The 15693-nt window shown below is 36.8% G+C and overlaps 1 protein-coding gene across 13 annotated transcripts in view; it reads left to right on the forward strand.

Annotated features, from left to right (window-relative positions):
* The window catches only part of LOC5565097 (contactin-associated protein-like 4), a 310029-nt gene that overhangs the window by 70553 nt on the left and 223783 nt on the right, over positions 1–15693 (forward strand). The window contains exon 2 of one of the 13 annotated variants that reach the window (XM_021840466.1): positions 7508–7511. The exons of 9 other annotated variants lie outside the window; for them this stretch is intronic. The gene's annotated coding sequence lies outside the window, so the exon portion shown is untranslated. 3 more of the 13 variants (XM_021840468.1, XM_021840473.1, XM_021840474.1) reach the window with 3 other exon arrangements.

The following is a 15693-nucleotide window of genomic DNA, read 5'->3' on the forward strand; positions in this document are numbered from 1 at the left end:
CCCGCTTCCCCGAAAAGTTTGTGGCACTCATAATTGTCGTAACTGTATACATTTCGGGGTGGTGAACGAACTGGCCATCTGATATGCATCCTTCTTTATTTATTTTGCGGTTCTTTCGAGTTTTTTCGTCTTCAGCATTTTTGCCAACATGTGTATAGCCAAGAATGACAGAATACATCCTTCTTTGGATTGCTTATCGTTCTTCTCGTTCACCATACAGTCACTGAAGGCTATTATAGCACCTATTTAAACTGCACCACTTTTTGGGGAAAAGGGTCATTCGGGGAACCGGCATTCGGAGAAACGACATTCAGGGAAAAGTACCAAAATCACTTCGATGATTTTGAACGCAATTATAATTCGTATTATTATGTCGAAATAATGTTTGGCGTCCAATCTTCTATTGGTTTAATCATTAATTTTGCCTTCTTCTTATAATAGGCTGTTCTTTATATTTATACTGTTTTAAATTTTATTATTCAGTTAAACTTTTCTTTGTTTTTTTTTTTATCAATTCTTGCAAGACGTGCTGTTGGAATGATAGTTAGAAGACACTACACGTCAAAAGAAGAAGTTACGTTCCAATATAGAATATATAGATAGAACGTGCCAATATCCATCATATTTTTTTTTGTTTTGCAAACACAAGATTTCTTTTTGATATATGCTGGAAAAAAAAAATCAATCACAATTTTTTCCTTCTTTCGATAAGAGACAGTATTTTTGATGTACACTTTCAAAATAAAAATTTATATAGAATCGTTCAATAGTTTGCCTAAAATATTTTCTTTTTTTTTTTCAAAAATGTGTTGTTCGTTTGAGTTATGCTGTGAGAATATATTTTTCGTTAGAGCCTATTTTTTAAACGAAAAATAACCTGCTCTCGTACTTAGGCTATTTTTGCAGTATGCTGCAGTAATAGATTTATGGATAAGAGCTTTTCATATTTTGAAAATAAATTTTCCCTTCTTTTACCAAATAATTTTCATCCAGTGTTACGTCCAAACTGGGACAGAGCTTGATCTGCAGAGAAATATTCTATGCGCGTTCCCTTTATTAATAACTGCGAACTTTCTTTGTTAATTGACTATTTTCAAATATGTATATTGCAATAAGCTCAACGATATTCTATGTTCTGGGATGTTGAAAATTTTTTCATTATTCCGAAAAGATCTTCCACCAGAACCGTCACCAGTTTTATTTAGTTATGCTCTCTACAATTTTTGACATTCATAGCTTGGAATATCCCTGAACAACCACCACGCTTATTGAGAGCCTACGAAAAAATTTTGCTATGGGGTTGGTGGTGTTGATCTCGGTAAAAGCTTCGAAAATGCCGATAGTCATTCTTAGTCAATCATTATGCCAGACGGCCATTACCAAATGACCATTATGCCAAACAACCATTATGCCAAACGACTTTATGCCAAACGGGGTACAATCCTTTTAAATATCCCGCGGAAAACATCTCATAATGAATCAACAGATAACCTTGTCAGATACACATTCATTTATTTAGTTAACATCTAAACAGATAACACCGAATCAACAATTTCACGCCACAATACTCGGTTCGTGGCCGCATCCATCCATCCTCGGTTCTGCCCCCTGGTCACCAAATCGATACACATTGATGCCCATCGTATCCTTCCACCTTCTGAATACTGGGTTCGCCGTAGAGTTGGGCGAGTTCGTGGTTCATCCTTCACCGTCACACACCGTTTTCCTGCACATCGCAAAAGATCGTCCTAAGCACCCGAAGTTCAACTCCAAGTGCTTGCAAGTCCTCCTCGAGCAGTGTCCACGTTTCATGCCCGTAGAGGACTACCGGCCTTATGAGCGTTTTGTACATGGTACATTTGGGGCGGGTGTGAATCTTTTTTGACCGCAGCTTCTTGTGGAGGCCATAGTAGGCACGACTTCCATTGATGATGCGCCTCCGTATATCACGGCTAACGGTATTGTCAGCCATCAGCAAGGATCCAAGGTAGACGAACTCGTCGACCACCTCGAACGTATCCTCGTCTATCGTAACAGTGCTACCAAGGCGAGCCCTGTCGCGTTCGGCCCCACCAGCTAACATGTACTTTGTCTTGGACGCATTCACCCCCAGTCCAACCTTTGCTGCCTCGCGTTTCAAGCGGGTGTACAGGTCTGCCACCTTTCCAAATGTTCGGCCGATGATGTCCATATCATCCGCGAAGCAAACAAATTGACTGGATCTCGTAAAAATCGTACCCCGGCTGTTGAGCCCGGCTCTTCGCATAACACCTTCTAGCGCAATTTTGAACAACACGCAAGAAATGGTATGGTGCCATGAGGCCATCCAACCAGCCGGTGGGCTCTCATTCCTTCAAGTACTCGGTGTATCGACTGGTGATTCCGTGCTAGAGAAGCTCGACTGGGATCTCGTCCTTTCCAGCAAACTTACAGTTTTTCAGCTCGCTGATAGCCTTTTTAACCTCTCCTATGATCGGTGGGTCCACGGCTTGATCGTCATCATCAATATTCATCCTGTTCCTTGCTACATTTCCATTTTCACTGCTCAACAATTGCTGGAAGTGGTTCTTCCACCTGACAGCCACCGTCGTTTTGTCGGTCAGCAAAGTCCCCTCTCACTCATTGCACATTGCGGGCACTGGTACGGTAAAATGCCGTGCGCCATCGACCGTTGCATAAAATCTTCACCTATCATTTTGGTTCATACTATCTTGAGCTTCAGCTTCCACACTCTCTTCGTGCTGCTTTTCTTTCTGCGGAGGATTCGCTTTTCTTCAGCTCTCGCTGCCCTGTAATGCTCTCTGTTCTGTCGGGTACCGGCCACAAGCATACGGCTTCTGGCGACATTTTTCACGTCAGTCACCCTCTGACACTCTTTATCAAACCAGTCATTCCGCCTTCAGTTGAACAGTAACAATCACATCTTGCGCCTTTGTGGCACCAGCTTCATGGATAGGGTCCCATCTCCAGAAACGTTGTTTCTTTCCAACTACTGGTGTAGCTGCTGGAGATACTGTGCAGCTACCCCATACGACGCCAAGCTTCGTTCAATAATAAAGCGCATCGTCTTGTGATTTCTGTAACTCGTGACGGTGGATAACCGCACCCAAATTTCAGCAACAACTTTATAATGATCCGAGTTGATATTAGGGTGCCGAAAGGTCTTCAACCGCCCATCAAGCACTACGTGGTCTATTTGAAAGCAGACATCGCCATTCAGGTGGCCAGGTCGCCAGGTGTGCTTGCTGGTATTCTTGCGTGCGAAGTAGGTACTGCCGATTACCTTCCCTGTAGCAACAGCGTAGGTCAATTATCATTGGTTACATAATGGAGGCTTTCCGTTTCGTTTCGCGAGTCGAGTCGGAAGAAGTCTTCTTTCTGGATATGCGCATTTGCGTCGCCGATGACTATCTTGACGTCTTGTTTTGGGCACTCTCCGTAGGCCTTATCCAGGCTCTCATAGAACTCATCCTTCATGTCATCGGGCTTATCGTTCGTTGGCGCATATATGCTGATCAGGCTGTAGTTGAAGAACTTGCCCTTCATTCTCAACACACAGATTCGGTCGCTCACCGATTTCCACCGAATAATTCGCTTCATCTGCTTCCCAATCGCTATGAAGCCAACTCCACGATCTGCTCTGTCGCCCCCGCTGTAGTAGATGTGGTACTTGAATGAGGAACTTTTCAATCGTTGGCCTTTATTCGCTGCCGGGTCTGTTGCCGTAAAATCAATCCGTTTGCTCTACTTTTGTCTTTCTTGGTTGGTGAAGATTCTTCGATGACCACCTAACCAGGGTTGCGCTACCTACATCGTGCTAGAGGGGCTGCCTCCTCGGTGCTGACACGATATAGCATTGTCCGTTTGTTCTTTACATCACAACCATCCACTTTTATTAGGGCTTTGGATTTTGGAGCTCTGGTTCTCAATAGTTTCAAGTTCTTTCGGACATGCTACTATGGTGAGCCGTTATGCGCTAGCGGTGTTATATCACTATAGAAATAGTGTTAAACGTGTCAGTATTTTTTTTTTGTGAATAAAGTATTTGAGGTTGAATAAGATTTTATAGTTGATTTTATTTTTCAAGTAAATTTGTAGCAGGCTGAAATAGGAAACGTCAAAATCAAGTTTAGCATCAGTCTAATTCATGAGAATTTTCGCTTGCCGTGTACAAAATACAACATGATAAGCAACGGCTGTTTCATATCTCAAAACGCGCGATATTGAATTATTCATTCAATCAAGAAGAGGAGCGGAAAGTTCCATTGCTTTGTCTTTCCCAGAGCGATCCTTGCAATTTTCATCCCTCAATGGAACAAGATTTCTCGTTAAAGCGAGCCATCTTCTGAATTTGCACTGCACTACAACAACGGTCGAACCATTATCAAATCAAGGCCACTTCTTACGCAATTTTGCACAAAAACCCTCCCCTTTCCCGAATTGGACTCCCTCCCCACCTCGGCCGGATATTTGCTTGTTGATTCGAGTTATCTAAGCTAAAACGTCGTCGTCGTCGTCTTCGAAGATGGTGCGCTTCTTGTCCCATAGATCGAAACGTAATCATTTATTCAGAGCCAAACGCTAAACGAATCTGTAACGTTCTGCTTTTCGCCGCCGGTTTCCAGTCAGTGGCTTTCGGTGTCGGCTCCCGATTTTCGAATCCAAAGATAAACAGCTGATAAAAATTTACTCTGCTAGCAAACGTTGCAAAACGTCACAAGTTGAGAGACTATTTGAGCGGGGGTGTTTTGGAAAAGTTTTGGCTAAACCTCGCTTCGGGGTGCTTTTGAACTGCGGTAAGTATCTTACCAAAAGATAAGCGCGTGTCTGACTTTTCACTTGAGTGTGCACAACAAACGGGGAGGAGAAGGTTTGTTTGAAGATGTTTGTTCGATGTGTTAGTTCAAATTTAACAGATCACTTATTCATGAGGCTGAAAGTCCTTTGAGATACGTTTGTAAATGTGTTTTTTTAACATCTTTTTTCATCTGTACATATAACTTAGTTGGCTTTAACAAAAGTTTTAGCTTTTCTCTCTGATGTCCACTGTCAAATAAGCAAACTTGAATGTATGCTAGATTTGAGTGTATTTGAGTTTTATCATGAAGACTATGTATATTACAGAACAGATTCATTAAAAATTGGAATATCAATTAGAAATTGTCTGGATTCTAAACATTTCATTAAAAATTACGTCTTGCTGTATGGATTAGTGGTATTGGACTGAACAGCTGCAGTGTAACATTATTTCCTAAAAAAAAATAAAATGGCAGCACTTCACTTTTTACTTTGAAGTCACCGTCGATGGGGGTGACAATGGGTCTAATGGGTGAGATTGGGTCAAAACGGAAAAATGTGTTTTTTGAAATATTTCAGCTAATAACGCTGATATTACTAAAATTAATAATTCTTATGTTAGGGAATATATTCTTACACATAATTCATCAAAACATACATTTTTAGAAATAGTAGTTTTTGTGTGCTATATCAATGAACTTGTATGTTGAAACTAGATAAAATTTACAACATTAAATTTCTCCTGTGCAAAGTATCATGCAAGTATTTCAACTTCTATCGTTATATTAGTAGAAGGTTGAAAGTCTTTTCATTACACTTCACACATATTTTCCGGAATCTATTTGATTTTTCCACAAAAATTTCATATATTTTGGTACGGTGTCTAAAACATTAAAAATGGGGGTGAGATTGGGTCAAGCAAGAACGATAGTATATGAAATCGTAAGCCCACTTTTTTGACATTTTACGATGCCGGGTGTTCTTTTTTTTTTTTCATTTAGATGTGTTTATTTTTTCTAAATACAGCATAGCTGTAACATCAAACAAGTCTACTTGAGGATTCCGGGCATTGAATAACAATGCAACGCATTTTGACAACTTCTCAAATCAGCAACTGTGTTTCGTGCGTAACAACATCGTAAATCTTTATCAAATGGATTGTTTTTTTGTTTTAAATTTAATTGTCTATCAGTTTTTTATATTATAGAAACATCTCACGGAAGTACAAATGAGTTGGATCGCCGAAATACCGGGATTATGACGTCAACATCTGCCAGAAATATATTGATCGTGGAATGTCGCACCGAAATTTAACTATTTGCGAAGGTTTTAAATAATCACTGTTTCAGTACACCTTTGGGGAAACTGAATAGGCTTTATGGCAATGCTTATCCCCATTGCCATAAAGCCTATTCAGTTTGAAAACAATTTAAGGGAAAAAACAAGATTTTTTTTTGTAAACTTGACGATATATGTTGGGTTTACATATTTTTTCTCATAGCTCTTCATTTTTTTAGTATAATCGTTCTTTTATCATACTTGTGAAACGCATTAGATATCTTTTCGTCTTGTTTGCTTCGAATTTCTTAAATATTTTTCAGCTGTAAATGGTTTTGCAACCACATTCTCAAAAACAAGTTATTTCAAATACAGTGACCCAATGTCACCCCCTCTATGGGGTGAGATTGGGTCATTTTTTATTCACATTTTTCTTTATATTTTTGAACAGTTGTTAATGTACCATCAAAAAACATACACACAAAATTTGAAGTTTATTGCGTTAGTTTTTCCATAAATAAATAGTACTTATCCCTTTTTGACCTATTCTCACCCCCAACGACGGTAATTGGAGAACAATATTATTTCCCACTTTAAATCAACTTTAATTGTACATATACCGCAATGCTAGCGTTATATACTCCGTCTATATGCATAAATTGCAGCTTGAGCGGTGTGGTTACTTGGGGTTTATTTCAAAATGAGAAAAAATATAAAAATCACAATATACCGTTTTGATTCATATTACGGACAGCTTCAAATTCCGGACACTCTCGTTTGTATGGGAAACATTTCACACGAAATGTTTCAATTTTCGCCGTCCAAAAGTTCTCATTTTCGAGGCTCGTTTTATTAGGTTTTTTCCATAAATATCATTGCAAATTTATAATGCCCAACTACCTTAGACGTCTCTTAAGTGGTTGAACGATTTCAATTGATGATTTGACTGTTCCATTAATGATTATCATGAGCTGTCCGTAATTCGAATCAAAGCGTCCGGAATATGAGGCAAAAGTGAGGGAGCGTCCGGAATAAGAATCATGAAAAGGCCACACGTTTTGATTTATTTAAAATTATTCAAGTTGCGGACGCGTATTCTTTACCCACCATCCGAAAGTTAAGGGCTTCCGACGCTCGATAACGCTAAAAAATCATACAGAATGATTTATTTTGTATGGTCCAAGCTGGGTTATACTTCACTGAGGCCTTAAGTGTCCGTAATATGAATCAAAACGGTATTTATTGATAGATTTAACTGCCTCCTTCAATGACGAAAATAAAATAAATGACACAACAACCTAAAATTCATACCAAGCAAGAGAGAACAAAACTTATTTACCACACGCTTCACTGAATAAAACCTTAAAAACCCCAATTACCTCATCAGAAACAGCTAATCTAATGCGTCATTTCTTCCAACCGCTCGCAACAGCGGGGTTCTTTTTATTTCAGACAATCAAGCTGGTTCTTTCACTTCTCTGTCTCCCGACAACTGAATCTTCGAGCTCAACAAGTGTATTTGTGTTCAATATCGTGGACATCGGTCACCGGTCACCGGTTTGCAAACCCCCAACCTGACCGACCAGCTGTGCGCAACGTGTAACTGTATATCGCTTCAAAGAACAAGCTCAACCGCAAACAGTGCAAACCGCCGCAATGTCATAGGCCTGATTGGAGCAAAAAAATAAAACCTTCGTTGGAAGAATCCCTACCGTGGACATCGGAAGGCTCGCTCTTTTGTTCTACTGGCTCTGGACGTCACAGTTGACCGAGCCGAAGTGCGACCACAGACAAATGGATGACTTTACGATTATAACGTCAACTGATCACAGTGCAATGAAACATAAATTTGACTTTAGTTCCTGAAGGTACCCAATTTTGCAAGCAAACCCGTATTAGGGCTTCAATACATTTGATCAAAGTTTTGAGTTGAGAGATTTTCTATTTCTCAGCTTAATTTTTCCTAAGTAGGCTTTAGGTAATTTTTCATTGCAACTTTCGGACGAAATATTCTTCACACAAAAAGGAACAACTTTTGTGAACATTTTATGTCGGTACATTAATTTCGTAGTGTTTGGTAGAAACACTACAAATTGCATTTTTCACATGTATTAGTCATAATATCGGAGTTCAGACAAATCAGACTAGTTGAAATTTCGGCGTTCTAGAGATACGTTAAAACTCCATTATTTCTGATTTGTTCGATACAAGTTCACTACAGATGTGTCATTAACTTATATATTCAATTATTAGAGCTAATAATGCAAATAGTTTGATATTTCGAATGCTTGGGGCACCTTTTCCTGTAATAATTAGAATACAGTTGGTTATACGACCAATTCATGAACCGTTTATATTTGTTTAGATTTTAGCATGACCGTCTTCTAAAAAAAATAAGCCAAACATTTTGATAAATTCTTAGAGTTTTTGCATTGCTGTTGTGTTTTGCACAGTTGGAAAACCTCGCTTTTCGTACACATCATCAGTGTGGTGCTTCAGATTAGCGTGAAAATGATTCTTAGGCAGTAAACTGCTCTTATGTATGTTGCATATTGTTGTAAAATATGAGCTCTGAAGCGTTAAACAAATCCTGCTGCATAGGGTAACAACTGTTTACATCGTTCTTAAATACTAAGAGTTGGCGCCAGCGACAAAAAGTACAGACAACAACCTTTCGAACATTCAGTTTCTCTCACTGACCGACGAGCGGCGACACTGATGTTTATATTCCAACACAAGCGCATAAAAGAATAGTAGTGGAGAACTGTCAGAACATATCGAAAATAATGAAAAAGTTGTAATTAAGAAATCAAGTATAATGTGAATATAGAATTTTTTGTGTTTAGTTCATCTACCGTAGGCTTTCTTTGCTTCATGATTTCGTTTTTACTACCACTGGAAAAGAGCCATCTTTTGCCGCTTCAGTTTTAAATATCGCCCTTTTGAATCAAGAGTACTAATAAAAGGATCCATCTCCCTATCAGATGCATTGAAATTCGATGAATTTCGGGAGGATTGTCTGAATTTTATGCTTCAGACATCCATGCCTGACCTAATATTGAAGGATCGAAATTTGCTTTTTCTTAGGATACAAGTACTGCTAAGCATCAGTTCGATTTCAGCATTGAAAGAATATTTATACCTCAAAAAAGCATTGTTTGGTGTTGGATACTGCATAACTAAAGGTACAAATATATATGTACACATATGTGGATCATAAAAGTTATCGATTGACTTATCTGTCAATAGAATCATCGTACGTAGTGATTAAATTTAGCTGTGGTTTTGAGTCCGACACAAGTTTCATACCGTTTTGTTTAAAATTAAAAGCACCTATCTCAAATCATGCTTTGTGGGAAGGGGGAGTAATGTTGAGCGTAAAGGATGATATAAACATTATAAATGTACTTGCCAGCGTAATAGGAGATGGGAAAATTGCAAATTTAACGTAAGGTAATGAATAAACGCCAAAATATTTGAAAAATTAGAATGTAGATTTGAAATATTCTCATGATTTCTCGCGGTATTCCTCAAGAAGTTTTTCGGAAAGTTCTTCCAAGGCAACCGGCACTTCCTGTTGGGATTCCTGTAGATATTTTTTAAATATTTCCTGCAAGTTGTTTTTTTTTTCTAAACACAAGATATATTTTATCCGATTTTATTTTTTTTTTGAGGAAATCTTCTGAAATTTTATGGACTATTCATCAAAGAGCATCCATGTTTTTATGAAAAAGTAATAATGAGATACCTTTAATTACCACAGAATACACTCAGAATTATTTTAGGGATTATTTCTAGAGTTATGACATAGATTTTCTGAAAATAATTTTAAGATATTTTTCTGGACCTTTTTTTTCTAAGGATGTTTTATTCTGAGAACTTTTTTTTTCTGAATTAAGTCCTTGATTCTGCGATGAATTTATTTGAAAACAGAGGACACAAGGAATCCAATATAATAAATATCGAGTTATGAAGAGTCGACTATATTTGTAAATTTCAATTTTCACTACGGAAAATGTTTATTTTTTTATTGTTAGGAATTATTCCAAAGTAGTTACGAGAAATATACCAGTGCTGATAGACTCACACTCAAAATCTCAATAAATACGCTCTTCCGTGAGAGCAAACTCATTAGAGATCTGCTTCGCAAATCTCACGCTTGGAATTTTGATGCAAAATCAACTCAATCAACTCAAACCGTAAAAAATGATTCAGTCGCAAAACCCGGCAAAAACTTGTGAAACCCGAATGTTGTTGTTTACGTTAGAAAGGATTAACATATGTCTACCAGACTAACAAGAAATTATTTCCGTCTGTGAGTAAACTGTGGAAATACGAGGCAATGAGTTAAAAAGGTGAGCCATTTCATCCAGGATTTTTTGACTGCTCAAGCGTGAGTTGTGAGAAATTGAGTTTTTCACAACTCTGAAATATACCTTTTGATTCAGGTATCAAACCATGTGCCTTTAAGAGATTACTTTGAGAATTCCGTCAAGAGATATTTACGTACTTTTTCAGTGCTTTCTCCAATATACACGTTACATGTACTCACTGAGTTCCTCCTGGGATTCCCACAGAAAATTATGCCTGCGATTAATATTACTTATTCAACAGAATTTTTCTGAAGATTCTTCAACTTCATGAAGTTACCAGAAAATTTCTCGAAGAATTTCTTTTAAATTTCTTTAAAAAATCTATCGAGTACCTAATTCTACCAAAGAATGCTTTAGAAACTATTTCAACATTTCTCCAGGATGATCCACTCCGTACTAGCTTAGCTTAGCTTAGACTGACTACACATATCAATGGTTGCTATTCCGTGATTGACCGAAGTCAGTGAAAATGCACAAAGAATCAACTAGAAGTTTGGCTGGGATTGGCCATAATCTTCTTCAATGTGCATAATTCAGGGCCTCTATTTATACAGGGTCAATAACGGCGCCGGCCACGTCCTTGCAGTCAGGTGGGATTGGGGGAAGGAATGTTAGTGTGTAACCTTTGCTATTTGGAGACCGTGTTTGCCTCTGCATCTCCACAAAGGTTACTGGGAGGGATGTTTGTTAATGGGACGGATCGTTGGGTCACAGGATTCACTTTGATAAGCGATTAGACCATGATAAATAATGATTTGTGAAATATATACATGCTTATTTGTAAATATAATATTTTCATTTGAAATGAACAATTTCTATGTAATGGAAAATTATGCCGACACTTGAGGTGACGAACCTTTCAAAGTTTGTTGAACAAATACCTAAATGTAACATTCCTACAGCTGTCAGGACGAAAGCATGTGTTATTATATTTTACTTATTTGAAAAGAAACAAAAAACTTGATTGGTTGGAACATGATAGAACACTCTTATTCTTCTGCCGACACTTACAGTGGCGAACCATCCAAAGTTTGTTGAATAAAGTGAACTTTTCGCAAGTCTACACTTGTAGTGTCGAACCATTCAAAGTTTTTTTTTTAATTAAAAAAATAAAGGTAAAAAGGGGTGTTCTGAAAATAAAAAAATATGTGAAACATAAATAATTCATGAATCAGATTTTGTGTCGACACTCACAGTGACGAACAATTCATAGTTTGTTGAAAATTCATATTTACGTCACACAATTGTAACGATAAAATGTGCAGTCATACATATTTTATAGATAAGAAATAGTAGCATGAAACGAGCTCACCAATTGATCCTTTATCCTTCACTGTGCAGCCACAATCCACTCTCAGCCTCACTCGTTTGCTCGGCTATGTAAAAGCACTGAGAAAAAAAAAGGCGCGCGACCCGAAAAGGTAAAAAAACTTGGCTTTCTCGACGCACTGCCCAGCAGCAAGCGTCAAGGTCAAAGGATCAAAAAGAACTAACCGATCACGCCACTTTTTCACTTACTAGACCGACGCGCGACATGTTTGATCCTGCCTCCGTCGCTCGCCCCCGAAGGAGCAAGCGTCAAGGTCGATAGATCAAACAGAACTAACCGATCGCGACACTTTTCACTTACTCTCTCTCCAGGATGATCCACTCCGTACTTCATAAAAATTTCAATTGTTAGTTTAGAATATCATTTATCAATGAACAGATAATTTGTTTAAGATTTTCTGGGAAAAGTGAGGATTTCCCCAAGAAAAAGTACAAGAAATTGTAGGTGTTTCACCAAAAGCAAAACCAAAAATCAAGATCACCAAGCAAGGATTCGTTTCACAAATTCTTCAAAGAGTTCACTAACAGTTTTTCCAACTTTGCCTAAGACGTTCTTCCTGAAGTTTATCTTCAAGTTCCTTAAACAAATCTATCAGATAATCTCTCGGAAATTTTTCATTCATTGCTTGGCAAATCCGCAGCAATGGATAACTTTATTTAACTTTGAGTTTTCTGCAAAAACAAACGTTACATGATTCTTCAAGGTTTTACTCTAAGGATTCATCGTGATACTCCACAATATTTTCATACGCAACTGTACAGAACTTGATTAGGAAAATTTACTTGATGTTTTCTCAGAGAGGTTCTTTAAGATCTAACTGCATTTTTTTTACAGAAAACTATTGAATTCTCAAAAAAAAAAAAACAATTTGATCAAAGTTCCCCGCATTTCTCAAAACTATCCCAAAAATAATACGTCATTATTTCTTCAGAAATGTAAAAAAATACTAGCATTTTTAATTCATTCTTGAACTTCCCATGAAAATTGTCTAGAAATTTCATCAGGTGTTAGGTATTTTTGTTCTACTAACTACTCCATAAATTCTTCCGAATGCCAATCCTTGCAAAAATAACATTAAGAAATCTATCCACTCTCCATTTTTAATTCAAAAGCAGCTCCAGGAATACCTCAATATTTTTTAGGCTTTTTTACAAATTACTCTAGAATTCATTCCCTATCTAATTTATATCAGATTTTCAGGTTAACACATACAAAACAAAAATTTTGAAAGAATTTACAAAAAAAATATTGTTAAATTATTTTAGTTTAAATTCAAATCAGAAAATGTAATTGACTTTTGCCGGAATCGATGAGAATTCACCGTGGAGTTACTGAAAATTTTTGATTAAATTTCTGACGATATATTTTGCAGAAAAGCTTAAGGGGCGATCCATTTATTACGTAAGACAATTTTCGGGGTTTTTTGAAAACCCTACCCCCTCCTCCCATGATATTTTTTTTTTGTATGGGAGTAAAAATAAATTGTATGGTGCATAGGAAATCTGATACCTCACCTCCCCCCATCAATCCTTACGTAATTAATGGACGGTCTTTAAGTGATTTTTATTGGACATACTTAATAAAATGGAATTTTTTCTTCCTCCTTTATAATTGACAATTGATTGGCGTTGAAACAGATGACATTTTTACTGAAGGTAGGGTCGGTGTTCCCTTAGTGGACGGTCCCCTATAGTCGCACTAGTGGCTTTTTACGGCCGTTTCGCAGGTAATCGTAGCAAAATAATTTTTGACATGAAGATCAGTAGCTATTTATCTAAGTACCATTGACACACAGCTCGATTTTGTTCAAAAAATGATCGAAATAAATAGTTTTGCTTAAAATTTTAGCTCCCTTGCATCAATAGTTAACCTATTGTTCCTATAGTAGCACTACTAAGACAAACTATTTTGTTATTAAACAAAATAGTTGATAAATTAGGAACTTTTTTACATCAATCGAACGCTTTTGATCCACACTTCAAAGGAAAAATATAAAAGTTTTGTAAAAAATACGGTTTTGATTTGTGTTTTGCCTATTCCGTGAGGCTAGTGCTACTATAGGAACAGAAATTAGGAATAGTGCTACTATAGGCACATGTGTTCCTATAGTGGCACAAGCGATAATAAATACATAAACATGAGTTTTCGTATGTTTCATAATTTTTCCACAAAGCCAAGATAAAAAGCTTTCAGATGATCTAAAAATAATTCCGCAGGCTTTATTTTTCGATTTTATACGAATATTTGTTCTTAGCTATGCGGCTATTGGTACATCGACCCTATTTGTATCTAAAAACTAAAAAAAAATCTGCATGGACTCCGAAGTTTCATCATAGTAGCATGAAACTTCGGAGTTCATGCAGAATTTTTTCCTACTTGCAGAAATTTCAAACAAACTTTTTTGGAAGGATATGTTTTAATTATTGGTGGTTTTTTTAGAACATTATCAAAGATTACCATAACACATAAATTTCGTTATGGAAAATTTTACTGAATTTAAATCTTGGAGGAAATGTTTGGATTACATTGTAAACTTGTTGAAAAATCACTGATGAACTTTTAGAAATCAGGAACCATACGTATAGGAATTCTGCATGTTTTTCCAAAGTTAGTAAACTTTTCTTCATTTCAAGCAAGAGTCCTGCAAATGAAAGAGAAACAACAAAATTTTGAAGCAAGTAAAAACAACCGATCAATGGAAGGACGAAGGATAAGTGATTGTTCATAGGTGAATGGCTACAGGATAATCAAAAAATGATTTAAAACTTAAAATTTATCAAAAAGTTCCATCTTGAGGAATTATCCTTGAAATCTAACAGAATTCATTCCTTGATTTCTGAATTCTTAAGAACTCAACCAGATAGCTTCTATGAATTCTCTTGAAATTGCACAAGGATTCAATCCTAGGACATATTCATAGATTCTGACAATAATTGATAACATATTTCAAGGAAGATCCTGGAAGGTCGCTTTATGAATATCTTATCGAACTCCTTTCCACTTCACAGTTATTTTGCTAAATGTTTTTCCACCGATTTCTTTCTTTCGTTTTTTTTTCTCAGCTGTACCATTGGAGCACGCTTTTCGTTGTCTACAGTTAAGTTACTGTATGCGCAGCTTAATGGCTAAAGACGGTCAGAAACTCTTGAAACTGGTAATAGCATAAAAGATGCCCTATTCTTACTAGGTTTAAGTATCTGGAGTTATACGTGAATAAATTTCTTGGGGATCTCCTCAGAGCAATCACTGCGTGAATTTAAGAATATAAGTTTCTCTATGAGATTTCTTCTCGAGAAAATTCTACCAAAAATCTCAATGGATTCCTTTCAGTAATTCTTGGAGTAATGTCTAATAGAATCCGACAAAAATATCTTCACGGTTTTATTTAATGGTCCTTAGAGCTATTTTTGAATAGTTTAATGTAACAATACTTGCATTCTTCTTCCTCTCATTCCTTTTCGTTATTGGCATAACATCCCCTCTAAGACAGGGAAGGAAACATGTTTGCACAAATTCATTAGGGAACTCCATGCAAAATTGCAATGCAAAAATTTTCATAATAGTATTATAGGAATAAACGCTGCTGCAATTGCAGAGACATTCCAAATAAATTCTTGAACGTATTGCTGGAAAAATATATTCATGCTAAGCGATAGTCCTGTAAAAAATTGAGTGTATTGATGTCTGGAATTTTTGTCAGCCAGAATTCATTAAGGCTTGCATATGAACTGATGAATATCTAGGGTAAGTCAACAATTGTTGAAATGTCTAATTTCTCACAAAACGTGAACAGCCCGTGCTTATCTTATGGGGTCTTCAACAATTTATGAGATGTTAGACCGTTCAACATTTGGTCTGCAAAAGAAAATCTAAAGAATCTTCTCAGGGAATAGATGAGAAAAGATGATCGAAGAA

This window comes from Aedes aegypti, chromosome 2 (genome assembly GCF_002204515.2).
Source record: "Aedes aegypti strain LVP_AGWG chromosome 2, AaegL5.0 Primary Assembly, whole genome shotgun sequence".
In the NCBI taxonomy this organism is placed as follows: Eukaryota; Metazoa; Arthropoda; class Insecta; order Diptera; family Culicidae; genus Aedes; species Aedes aegypti.